Source organism: Trichechus manatus, unplaced genomic scaffold, assembly GCF_000243295.1.
Source record: "Trichechus manatus latirostris isolate Lorelei unplaced genomic scaffold, TriManLat1.0 scaffold00015, whole genome shotgun sequence".
In the NCBI taxonomy this organism is placed as follows: Eukaryota; Metazoa; Chordata; class Mammalia; order Sirenia; family Trichechidae; genus Trichechus; species Trichechus manatus.
The window spans coordinates 14,424,027-14,438,596 of NW_004443951.1; positions in this window are offsets into that span (position 1 = coordinate 14,424,027).

Here is a 14,570-nt window from a genome sequence, read left to right on the forward strand (position 1 = left end):
GGTTGTGTCATCTGCATAACATAAACTTGTTAATGAGTCTTCCTCCAATCCTGATGCCCCATTCTTCTTCATATAATCCAGCTTCTCAGATTATTTGCTCAGCATACAGATTGAATAAGTATGGTGAAAGGATACAACCCTGACGCATACCTTTCCTGACTTTAACCATGCAGTATCCCCTTGTTCTGTCCAAAAAACTGCCTCTTGATCTATGTACAGGTTCCTAATGAGCACAATTAAGTGTTTTGCATAGTCAATAAAACACAGGTAAACATCTTTCTGGTATTCTCTGCTTTCAGCCAGTGTCCATCTGACATCAGCAATGATATCCCTGGTTCCACATCCTCTTCTGAATCCTGCCTGAATATCTGGCAGCCCCCTGTTCATACATTGCTGCAGCCACTTTTGAATGATCTTCAGCACAATTTTACATGCGTGTGATATTAATGACATTGTTCCATAATTTCCGCATTCAGTTTTTTCACCTTTCTTTGGAATAGGCATAAATATGGATCTCTTCCAGTCAGTTGGCCAGGTAGCTATCTTCCAATTTTCTTGGCATAGACGAGTGAGTGCTTCTAGTGCTGCATCTGTCTGTTGAAAACTCTCGGTTGATATTCTGTCAATTCCTGGAGCCTCATTTTTCATCAATGTCTTCAGTGCAGCTTGGACTTCTTCCTTCAGTACCATTGGTTCCTGATCACATGCTACATCTTGAGATGGTTGAATGTCAGATTTTTAAATTGGAAGTTTCAGCCTGAAACCCTAAGACAAAGATATTAGATGACAAAGTTACAAGCAGACCATCTTACAGGAGTTTCAAAATAGATAGTAAAAAAGCAGTTACACAATTCCCAATCCCTCACCCCTCAGGGGTGTAAAATGTTGTTAGTGGAGGACTTTTCTGGAGAGAGCTACGCTGTGAGATGCCTCCTCACTCTCTCCCAAGGAATAGAGGTTGGGGATGCTTTCCCATTCTTTTCAAGTCAAGAGGGAGCCATTTTAATGGGATCACTTGGAGGCCTTGATATGGAACTCCTCCACGTAATGGGACACAGTGGACCAGCATTTGACTCATTCCACACACACACACGCACACCAGTTGCTGTAGAGTCAGTTCCTACTCCTGGTGACCCCATGTGTATTAGAGTAGAACTGTGCTCCATAAGGTTTTCAATGGCTGATTTTTTCAGAAGATTGTCATGCCTTTCTTCTGAGGTGCCTCTAGGTGGACCTGAACCTCCAAGTTTTCAGTTAGCAGCTGAGCATGTTAACTGTTTGCACCACCCAGGAACTCCAAATTAAACCGTAAAAAAGTTGATTTTAAAAACTGCCTTCTGATTACAGTCCATGATTCCTGCTTGTAATACACTTTTGGTTATGCATGGATGGCTCAAGAGTAGAAATCGTATCAATGTAATTCACTTCATTATTATATTAAAAGAAAAAAATCTTAATAGTTGAGGCAAAGTATTTGATAACATTCAACTTCTGTATTAGTTAGGAAGGAACAGGATATGCTGTGGAAACAAATAAGCTCTGTAATCTCAGTTACTTGACACATCAATTTTTTTCTCTCTTATGCAAAAAAATTCTGCTGCTGTTTCTGCAAGTCTCCATGTAAGTTTTCTTCCAAGAGGTGACTCAAGGATCTGGGCTTGGTATCATCTTACAATTCTGCCACATCAACTCCTGGTCTCCTTGCTCGCTACAGCTAGTGAAAAGGAGGATACTTTCAATTCCTCTAACTGGAAATTACATATGTCATTTCTACTCACAGTTCATTGGTCAGAACTAGTGACATAGCTCTATTAACTGCAGGAGGGCTAGGGTGTATAATGCAGTCTTTTGTGAGCCCAAGAAGAGGAGAACTAGATATTGATGAGTGCTCATTATAGCTACTACAACATCCACACTTATAACTCAGTAATAAAAAGAAAAATTACTCAATTTAAAAATGGGCAAAGGATCTGAGTAGACATTTCTCCAAAGAAGATATACAAAAGGTCAGTGTTGTTGTTGGTTGTCATTAAGTCAACTCCAACACTTGGTGACCCTATCTGTGATCTTTCAGAAGCAAATCACCAGGGCTGTCTTCTGAGGTGCCTCTGGGTGAGTTTGAACCTCCTACCTTTCAGCTAGTAGTCCAGCACTTAACCATTTGCACCACCAGGGAACCTGCAAATGGCCAATAAGTACATGAAAAGATGCTTGACATCATTAGTCATCCCGGAAATGTAAACTAAAACCACAATGAGATATCACTTCATACCCACTAGGATGGCTAGAATCAAAAAGTCAGATAACAACAAGTACTGGCGAGGCTATGGAGAAGTCAAAACCCTCATACACTGCTGGTGGGAATGTAAAATGGTGCAGCTTCTTTGGAAAACAGTCTGGTAGCTCCTCAAATGATTAAACATAGAGTTACTATATGATCCAACAATTCCACCCTTCGATATATACCCAAGAGAAATGAAAACATATGTCCACACAGAAACTTGTACGTGAATGTTTATTGTAGCATTATTCATAATAGCTAAAAGTGGAAACAATTCAAACATCCATCAATGGACAAATGGATATATCCATACAGTGGAATATTATTTGGCCATTAAAAGGCCATATGCTACTGCTATATGCTACAGCATGGATGAACCTTGAAAACATTATGCTAAGTGAAACAAGCCTATCATAAAGGATCATGTAATATAAATATGATTCCTTTCCTATGAAAGTCTAGAACAGGGAAAACTATAGAGACAGAAATTATATTGATGGTTGCTTAGGGCCGAGGTGAGGGTGTGTGGAAATTGGAGGATAAGGAAGTGATAGCTAAAGGGTATGGGGTTTCTTTTCAGGGTGATGAAAATATTCTAAAGTTGACTGTGGTAATAGTTGCACATATCTGTGAATATACTAAAAACCAATGAATTGTATACTTTAAATGGTGAATTGCATGGTATGTGAATTATATCTCAATAAAGCTATTAACAAAAAACAAAACACTCTGACTAGAAAACCTTAATCTGAAAAAGGGTGCCTATGAAATCTAATGCAAACATCATATTTATTGATGTAACTTTAGAAGTATTGCTATTAATTTGGAAGGAAGAGAAAGAACTAAAACTAGAGTTCAGCAAAGTGGTTAAACAGAGATAAATATTTAAAAAACAATATCTTTTTAATATACAAAGCAATAACAATTAGTAAAATGTAATCTAAAAGGGACACTTTTCATAAAAACAACAAAAACTATAAAATCCTTAGGGAGAAACCTAATAATAAATGTGTAAAAACATTTATAGAGAAAACTATAATACCTTTTAAGAACAGAAAAGGACACCTGAATAAATGGAGAGATATACTATGTTCATGGAGAGTAATATATTGTAAATATATCAATCTAATTCCAATTCATGGAACTTGACACACTGATTCTAATACTCCTATGGAAGAATAAGAGTGCAAAAATAATCAGGATTATTTACTTGTCCTATCAGATATCAAACATATAATAAAGCTATTGTAATTTAAATTGTGTAGTTTTACACAATAAATAGACCAATGGATCAATAGAATAGAGTCTAGAAATGGTCCCAAATATATGATAGCATTCCAAATCAGTGAGGGATGAATGGACCATTCAAGAAATGGTGTTGAGCATTTTTCCACACAAAAACTTGTACATGAATGTTCATAGCAGCATTATTCATAATAGCCAAAAAACGGAAGCAACCCAAATGTTAACCAACCAACTGATAAGTGGATAAATAAAATGTGGTATATCCATGCAATGGAATATTATTAATCAATAAAGAATAAAATACTGATATATGCTACAGTGTGGATGACCCTTGCAAACATGATGCTAAATGAAAGAAGCTAGTCACAAAGAACCATAGGTTGTATGATTCCATTTGTATGAAATGCCCAGAATAGACAAATATGGAGACAGAAAGTATATTAGTGGTTGCCTAGTGTTGGGCGGGGTGAAATCGAGAGTGACTGCTAAATGGTATGGGGTTTCTTTTTTGGGTGCTGAAAATGTTCTAAAATTTATTGTAGTGATGGTTGCACAGCGCTATGAATAATATTAAAAAATCAAAACCAAACCTGTTGCCATCGAGTCAATTCCGAGTCATAACGGTCCTATAGGACAGAGTAGAACTGCCCCATAAGTTTTCCAAGGAGTGCCTGGTGGATTCCAACTGCTGAACTTCTAATTAGCAGCTGGGCTCTTAACCACTGTGCCGCCAGGGCTCCTGAATAATACTAAAAACCTTCTAATTTTATACTTTGAATGGGTGAATTGTAGTATTTGAATTATATCTCAATAAAGCTGATAGAAAAAAATGGCATTGGAGACAACTGGAAATCCTTTTGGGGTAAAGAGTCAAGTTGGATTTCTACTTATACCATTAAAAATATATATATTTCTGAAGAATTTAAGACCTTAATATAAAAAATGCTATCAAAATATTAGAAGAAACTATAGAAAGATATGTTTATGACCTTGGGGGGAGAAAGTCTTGTTGAAGGAGATTCAAATAGAGAAAGGCTTAAAAGAAAAGTGATACATTTAATCAGTATTTAAAACTTCTGTACAACAGTGGATACCATAAAGAAAGCTAAAAGGCAAGTGACATATTTAGAGAAAATATTTACAGTATAAGTATCAGAAGACTAATTCTATAATTAATTAAAAAAGAAACAGAAAATAGGATACTAACAGACAATTCAAAAAAGAGAAAAACAAATGGTCAAAATACATACGAAAATACACATTTGACCAACTTCCCCTAGTAATCAGGGAAACTTAATTTAAAATAAAACTTTTTCATCCATCGGATTATTAAATATGTAAAAGATTGATAATATCAAGTGTTGGAATTGATATGAAAAACCTTCACAAGGATATGAGTAGCTTTCACAGAGTGCTGGTAGGAAATATAAATTAGTACAGCCACGTAGTTGAATCAAGTTTGCTCTTTAGCTGTTGCTAAATTGCCTGCAGACCACTTGATAGGTGGTAGGGTGGACAGATATGGAGATTTAGTTGAGTGAACCAAGTGTTAACACTGTAACACTGGGCAGCGGGTTAAAGAAAGAAGGTTTTATCGTTACAAGTTTGCACAATGTTGATTCCAGGGGCCCTCCTCACCAAAGACAGCCTAATTGAGGACAGCAATGAAGAGGTTAAGGAAAATCAAGATGAGACCTAAGGTAAGCAGCCACGTCAAAGAAACCCCCGCAACTTCCATAACCGATGCAGACTCTCTGAAAACATTAAACCACAAGATGTTACCATCATGACAAAACAGCGGATCCACCAGCTGAGAATTCGTCCTCTCCTGAGGCTAAGCAGGGCGGGGCTGAGTAAATGCTGGTTTACCACCCCTGCCGTCATCCAGTTTAGTCATCCAACAAGAGGGAACGAATGTGAAATTCCGGCAATAAGAAATAAACAAAAAATTGGAGCTGAAGACCTTAAGTGCTTGCCTTTTGCCTGTGGACAACTTAAGGTTATCCAACGAGGTGATGTTTTCAAAACAGTAACAAACTGCAAGCATCTGTTAAGAGAGAGATCGGGGGTTGGGAGAGGAAGGGTTGGGGGGGAGAAACAGTTACTATAGAAGTGACTACAGTACAAACCTTCTTACTCAATGCAGTCAGGACTGGTATTCACTTAGCAGTCGGCTGGAAATGGAATAATTCAATTAGAGCGGGAAATCATAACATGTAATATATACTTACTTTAAATATTTGAAGACGTATCCATACACATTCTTTCACCAACCGTTTGATGTAAGACAAGACTGTTTCTCTGAGTCTGAGTCCAGTGAGTGGAGTGCTGCATTATCTTTCTTGAACAAACCACATTAACGATGCGTTATGACTTCCAGTTTGGGTTTCTTTAAACGTGGAGCAAAACACTTAAACGCACCTGGGAAGAAGTCTGTGTGTAGGATCTTAAATTACTTAAAATTATTTACCCATTTTTTACAGTTGTTTTGCCCACACTTATTTCAATGGCAGATTTTTTATTTTATTTTAAAACTTTTTTTTTTAGTAACTCAGCTTTCATTGTCTTTTCAAAGCATTCCACTTAGTGAAAATAATAATAATAATGAAATGTTGCAAACATACAAAGTGAAAAACATAACGGACACTTGTTCCTACACTCAACTCTGTGAAAGCTAACTTTTTGTCATATTTGCTTCAGATTTTTCAGAAAGAAATAAGCATTATTGATGATGACATTGAAACCTCCTACATACTCCATGCTGCCTTTATTTCCATCCCTCTCTCCCCATCCATTAACAACTACCCTGAATTTGGTGTTTAGCTTTTCCATATGTGTTTTTATACTTTTACTACATATGTGAGCCCATAAATATATGGCTTTATTTTACATGTTTTTAATCTATATGTGAATGTTATCATACTGTAGGTATTTTCATGAACTTGATTTTCTTCTCTCATCATCGTGTTTGTGCCTTGTTGATATACACAGCTGTAGTTAATTCATTTGAACTTCTGCATAGTATTCTGTTATGGGAGTATCCTCAAACTTATTTTTTTCTCCTGTGAACATTTGAGTTGTTTCCATTTTGTTCCTATTACAAACAATACTGCAGTGATCATTGTTGTACACGTATGTGAGGGTTTCTCTACGCCTAGCGAATATAATAAGAAATGGAATTTCTGGGTCAAAGGGCACGCACATTTTCACGAGTCAATTGTCAAATGTTTTCTAATATGGTTGTAACAATTTATGCTCTCACTGGCCGTGCATAAGAGTTTGTTATTCCGTATCCAATACTTGTATTATCATTCTTTTAATTTTTTTTCCCATTTAGATGGGTGTGAAATGGTATCTCAAGTGGTTTTATTTTGATTTCCATAATCAACAGTGAGGTTAATCATCTTTTCAGATGCTTATTAGCCATTCAGAGTCCTCTTTTAGGAATCACCTGTTTCTGTCCTTTGTCTATTTTTCTGTCAGGTTATTTATCTTGTATCCTTGATTTGTAGGAATTTGTTATAAATTATGGATGCCTATTCTTGTCAGTTACATGAATTGCAAATATCTCTTCTCAGATTGCAACTTACAGTTTATCTTTATTTATGCCATCTTTTGTTGAATAAATGTTTTCAAATTACAGATAATCACATTTATCAATCTTTTCTGTTATGGTTTATGTTTTTTTTTAGGTATACTTTCTTATTCTGAGAGAAATGTTCTCTACATTTTCTTCAAAATGTTTTAAAACTGTATTTTTCACATTTAGGTCTTTATTCCACCTAGATATGATTTTTGTTATGGAGTGGGGTAGGGACATATATATATATATATATATATATTCATACAACTGTCTTATCCCAAATTCTTTGAAAAACAGAGCCTGAGGCACCACCTCCATGCTAAGGCTTTACTAGAGGTACAGTCTCAGGGCAGCAAGACTGAGGGGAAAAGAGAAGTGAGGCAGGGAAGAAGGGAAAGCAAATACATGATGGTATATTACCACTCTGGCCACAGCTTCCCAAGAAAATCCGGTCAGTGGCTTAGTCATTCAGGACAACTTTCCAACAGGTTTTGTGGAAGCACCACACCTTAGAACAGTTTTACAGAGGGAAGGGGAAGAATGAATTATTTCTCTGCTACTTCTTCCTGTCTCCTCTCTGTCCTTGGTTGAAGCTTGCCCCATGGGAAACGAATTCACTTCTAGGTTGTTTATATAGCTTCTCTGTACAGCCAGTGGATAATCCAGTCTCCACTGCAGTTACATGGTGCTTGATGCTTATCTCATCCTGACAATGATGGGAGGAACAATATCCTGCATGAGTCTGGTAGGGTAGAACCTAGGCACCAGAGTCATTGTGTCTTCTGCTACGGTGGGAGCAATGGAGGCCACACTAAAGTCAGGCTTTCACTCTATGGGGATGCTGAGACATCTAGAAGTGTTAGGAGGTGAAGAAGTGTCAGTATTGACTGGTGCAGGTAGGGCCAGCGTATTATTCGGATCCTTTATAACAACCAATTTTCTCAATACTATTTATTGAGTAGTTCATTCTTTCCTCCTACATTTGTAATGCTATCTTTGAATATGTCAAGTCTCTGTATATTTAGGGACCTGTTTCTGGAGTCTCTTTTCTATTCCATTCACCAATTTGTCTATCCCTAAGCCAGTATCACACCATCTTAAATCATATAGCTTTAAAATATGTTGATATGTGGTGGGACAGTCTTTCTATTTTGTTCTACATCTGCAAAATAGTCTTGTCATTTTCCCCTTTCTTATGAACTTTAAGATCAGCTTGTTTAGTTCCACGAACTGAACAATATTTGCATTTCATTTAGAATTATATTGAATTTATGGATTAATTTGCCAATTCTGAATTTACATCCTTCAGCAGCTCTGTGGGAGAAAGACCTAGTGATCTGCTTCTGTAAAGATTACAGCCTAGAAAACCCTATGGGGCAGTTGTACTTTTTCACTTGGGGTCGCTATGAGTCGGAATTGACTTGACGGCATCCAGCAACAATGATTTTGAATCTTCCAATTCATGAACCTGGTAGATCTCTCCATTGATTCAGGTATGTGTATATCTGTGTTCTTCAATAATGTTTTGTAATTTTCTTTACAATGATCTTACACATTTTTTATCAGAGTGATTTCTAGCAATCTTATTTTTGTCATTGTTGTGAATGGGAGCTTCATTCCTATTACAGATTCTAATTATTTACTGATGTTGAAAGGCTACTGATTTTTTCATATTGATCTTGAATCTGGCAAATTTGCTAGATTCTCGTTAGTTTTAATAGTATTTCTATAGATTATTTTGGGGCTTTATATGTAAACAATTATGTTATCTGTAAATAAGGACAGTAGCCTTCTGATCCTAGTTTTAAAAGATTTTTAAAAATCATGAATGAGTGTTAAATTTTTGTTGATGCCTTTTCTGCATTTATTAAGATGATAGTTTTTCTCATTTAATCTGTTCAAGTGGTATACTATGTCAATAGATTTTAGGATGCTGCACTTCCTTGCATTTCTAGGATAGTTAACTTCATCTTTGTAGAAAGAACTCTTGTTCTTTTGAAATTTATACTACATTGCCTTATATAATTTTAAATTAAATTATATAATTATAATATCAAGTACACATGGTACAAGTAGATTATGAAATAAAACACAACTGACTCTGGATGAGCATAAAACTCAAATGCACGGTGGCCTACTACCTACGCAGATTCACACTGATGACTCTTTCAAGACAGAATGGAGAGGTATCAGTTAAGTGGAAGTCAATTAAGAAAGTGCCCACTGTTCAAGGAAATCAGTCACTGTGGTGACAAGCACAAGCTAAGTCAACACAAATTGCCTCCATTCAACTAAATTCAATAAACAGCTATTGAGGAGCTACTGTAATTAAACACTATGCTAGCCATCATGGTTAAACCCAAAGGTGAAGCAAACAGCTTCTGTCCACAAAATATTTTCCTACTTGTAGAGAGTAAGATCAAGTGCTTAAATGTGTAATCATGATACAGCACAGATTAAGTTAGATGTCCAAGGAAGCACAGGAGCTATCACAGATCATGGAGGGAAAGTATCACTGGGGGAGATGAGTGATCAGGAAGAGTCTTAGAGGAGACTGATTCTACAGTGAACTATGAAGATGTTAGATTGTTGATGTCCACCCGCCAGTCCCTTTAATGTCTCCCTCTCTGTCAGCAGTCTGCCTTGAAAGCAGACTCTTTGATATTCATTTCTTTTCTTGCTGGCCTTCCATACAGATTTTCCGTCTCTACCCAGCCATTTTCAGATGGATAAAGTCGGAGCTGATATCTTTCCAAGATGATTCTCCTTCCATTACCTCTTTGGCTCCACTGAAATAAGACAGATAAGACTGGCTCTTCCACTTTCTAATTGGGTGCATTTGGGCAGGATTCTTAACATTTCTATGTTTAAGTTTTTCCATCTGTATGATGAGGAATGATAGCATGTATTTCAAAGAGTTGTTGTGAGCATTAGATGATATAAAACATGTAAAGGGCTGGGCAAATTGTAAGTGTTCAATGAATGGAAGTTGTGACAACAAAGATAATGTCAAAGAAGAGGGTGATGATAAAGATGATGACCTACAACTCTTGGAAAGTGATGTCCCTCTTCCTCTGCCTAACCCAGGTTTCAGAGATCCTCCATCCTGGTGTTGGCCTCAGCATCCTTTACTTTTCTAACCAAGGGGAATGGAATCGCAGAGAGAGAGAGAGAGATGTAGGGGAGAGCATTGCAAGAGAAGACAAAAGGACCAGAAGCAGGAAGACCCTGGATGTGCTAAATAAATAAACAACAAGGAGTCTTTTGGCTGAAAGAAATTTTTGTTGCAGTTGCTGCCAAGTTGGCTCCAACTCATGGAGACTCCATGTATGACAGAAAGAAACATTGCCCAGTCCTGTGCCATCTTCATGATCATTGCTATGTTTGAGTCCATTGTGTCACTCTATCTCACTGAGAGTTTCCCTAGCTTCAGTGGCCCTCCACTTCCACTTTACCAAACATGATGTCCTTCGCCAGCAATCTGTCCCTCCTGATGATGCGTCCAAAGTAAGTTAGTGAAAGTCTTGGACAATATTCTGTGATCCATAGGGTTTTTATTGGCTAACTTTTGGAAGTAGATTGCTAGGCCTTTCTTCCGAGTCTGTCTTAGTCTGGAAGTTCTGCTGAAACCTGTCCACCATGACTGACCCTGCTGGTATTTGAAAACTGGTGGCATAGCTTCCAACATCGTAGCAACATGCAAGCCACCACAGTATGACAAACTGACAGACATGTGGTTGGAAAGAAGTTTAGACATGGGAAATGTAGAAAACAAGGCCAGAAAGGAGAGTAGCAGCTATGCTGAGGATGGCTTGGAGTAACACATTTACTTCATTCCTTAGACTAAAAAGATTTTCATTTTATGTGGAAGTTATTATTTTTGTTTTCCCAGTACACTGTCCTTCCTGCTTCTTCTAGTAACAGATCCTCCCCCTGTGACAAAACATATGGGAAAAGGAACCAAGCTACACAAATTAGAGAAAGAGCCAGTAAACTATGGCCCACAGAGGAAATACAACTGGCTACCTGCTTTTGTAAATGAAGTTTTATTGGAACACAGCCATGTTCATTTGTGTACATATCGTCTGTGGCTGCTTTCACACTACCAGGACAGAGTCGCATAGTTACAACAGAGATCATATGGCCCATAAATCCTATAATATTTGTGATCTGGCCCTTTATTTACTGAAAAGGTTTAACAACCCCTGAATAGGAGTCTTTTCCTGGGATTTCATTCTACTGGAGCTAGTGGGAAAATTCTGTTTCCTCTTAGGTCATGAGTTTTAAAGGTGTGACCTCAGAACTGCCGGTAACCATGTCTCCTGCTGTATGGAGAATCCTGATGGAGTGATTCTTCATACAGCAGGCGTCATTCTGGTGTCATTGAATTCCTGAGGGTCCTTTCAGAGTTGTTCAGGTTCCTTGAATTATGTTAGCCAGGTAGTCATTCAATTAATTCCTTTGTTCATAAGCTGGTTGAGTTTCTATCACTTCTGAAAGAAGAGTCTCGATTAATACATCTTAAAAAAAAACTACAAATGCTTATAATAAAAATAAAAATTTCCTTACACTTTTTCCCACTTAGCAGTTTAATGTGTATTCTTCCATACCTTTTTCTATGTATATACAAATACATATTATATTGTTTTATTGAACAAACTAGATTCAGTAAGATGCAAGCAAAGAACAACTTGATCCTTTTTCATGACTCTTCTCTGACCCCCCATCTAGGGACCGTTTTTCCCACCCCATAGCTTTTCTGCTCACCTCTAGCTAATTAAATAATCTGTTTCCTTTTACAAATCCCTATTTGGAGCTTATTTCAATAATGCAGGATGAATAATAAGGACTCACACTAGAGTCTTTATTGGAAGTAATAGGAATGGGATGGAAAGTATGGGTTAGAGATAGACCAAGAAATTTAATCTATTACCAGAATGAATGAGGACATGAAGAAAAAGGGATCAAATATGACTGAGGTTTTTGAGCCTGTGCTACTGCACTAAAAGGTGACCAAAGGTGTGGTAGGCAGAATAATGGTCCCCAAAATATCCATGTCCTAACCCCTTGAACCTGTGAATAAGTTATGTTATATGGCAAGGGAGAATTAAGATTGAAGATGGAATTAAGGTTGCTAATCAGATGATCTTGAGATGGGAAGATTATCCTGGATTATCCAGATGGGCCCAGTTTAATCACAAGGTCCTTATAAGTAAAAGAGGGAGGCAGCAGAGTCAGATTCAGAGGTGATGCAGTGTGAGAAAGACTTGATCAGCCATTGCTGGCTTTAAAGATGGAAGGGGGCTATGAGCCAAAGAAGATGGCCTCTAGAAGTTGGAAAGGGAAGGAAATAGATTTTCCCCTTAGAGCCTCCAGAGGAACCCAGCTCTGCCAATGTCTTGATTTTAGTCCAGTGGGACCCATTTTGGACTTCTGACTTCAGAATTATAAGATGATAAACTTGTGTTGTTTTAAGCCACCAAGTTTGTGGTATAGCAGCAATGGAAAACTAATCCAAAAGGTTAACAAAAGCAATCAGGAGAAAGAGAAGGTTTTGAGGGAAAGCTCATGGCTTTGCTCATACTGAGCTGAAGCTGGTGGTTATCTGTCAAAGGGCCAGCAGATCGTTGGAAATGTGGGTTTGGATCTCAGAAGAGAGGTTGGGATTTGGGATCTTGGGATCATTTCATAGAGGGAAACTTGACATCTAGGGCATGGGTGAGATGGTTTTAGGGAGAAAGTTTGGAGTAGTACTATGCAATAGAGATATATCTTGAGCCATGAATGCAAGCCACATATGTAATTTAAAAATTTTAGTAGCCACATTAAAAATGTAAAAAAGAAACAAGTGATCTGAAATTTTAATGATATATTTTTTAATGATATATATTTTAATGATATATGTTGTACTCATCATACCCAAATTATTACCATTTCAACATGTGATCAATATAAAAATTATTAATAAACTAGTTTACACTCTTTTTTTGTACTAATTCTTTGAAATTCAGCATGTATTTTATACTTACAGTACACCTCTGTTCAGACTACTCACATTTCAAGTGCTCGATAGCTATTATGTGGCTTGTGGCTACTGTATTGGACAGTGCAGTTTAGAGAAAGAACAGAACAAAGAGTGAAGCCTTGGGAGACACCTGCATTTAGAAAACAGGAGGAGGGAAAGGAGCCACTGAAAGAACAGATTGAGGTAGGAGAAGAACCAGGATAGTTTAATGTCTTAAAATCCAAAGGAATTTTACTCAGAGAAATGTAGGGGAGGGGGCATCAAATGCTGTCTTTCTTCAATGCTTTGGCTCATTCAATTCCTTTCCTCCAGCCTATAGTGAAGCTCTACACTACAAAGTCACTTTCATTTGCTCTGTTTTTAACAGTCTCATACATCCATCTAACCACAAGTTTAGGGGCTTCAAACATAGACAGCTAGAGATAATGGGGTGACTAGGGGAAAAAAGAAAGGAGCACTGAGGTGGTATAAGGGTGTTAGAGGATATGATGATTTGGAACAGGTGCCTGGTGGGAGTAAGATGGAAATCAAGTTACCATGACAACTGATGATTTCATTGGTCCAATGACCAGTTGCCATGGTGACAAAATCTTTGTGTCTGTGTGACATGGATCCCAAGGGAGAGGATGCTTGTGCAAAGGACCCTTTTCTTATTGGTAAAGCTTTTACACTGCAACGATTTCTGCATTACTTGATGAAGCTTCCCCTAGGAACTTCAGTCAACATTGACATCCCCCCTCCTTCCTGCTCGTTTATAGCAGTCACCACGTGCAAAATACACACATTTTTATTGTTCACATTCTATTCAGTGTTTTCTCATGTGACATTTTAAAATTGTTTCAGTGATTTATCTTTTCCTCCTAAATAGATGTAATCCTGTTGAAGGCAGGATTATTCTTATGCTTCAATTGTGCTTTCAAAGTACTAGCGGATAGTGGAAAAAAGCAGATCCTTGAGAGCCAGACAGATTTGGGTTTATGTCCCACCTCTGTTTCTTCCATTTTCCAATTGGATGATCTTGGGAAAGTCATTTTATCATGCTGAGATTTAATTTTATTCTTCGATAAAATGAGGATAATAAAACTCACACTGTGGGGTTGTTGTGATGATTAGAGATAGCCCAAATAAAGTAGCTGGCCTATAGGAACAGCTATAGGAACAGCTGGCCTATAGGAACAGCTATAGGAACAGCTGGCCTATAGGAACAGCTATAGGAACAGCTGGCCTATAGGAACAGGAACTAAATAAATGTTCATAATTATTGTAACATGATGTCCAGCTCAGTGCTGGACCCCCTGATTAACCAAAAACCAAACCTGCTGCCATCGAGTCGATTTTTTTTTTTTTTAATATTTTATTGTACTTCAGGTGAAGGCTTACAGAACAGATAGTTTCTCATGTAACAGTAACACACATGCTGTTTTATGACATTGGTT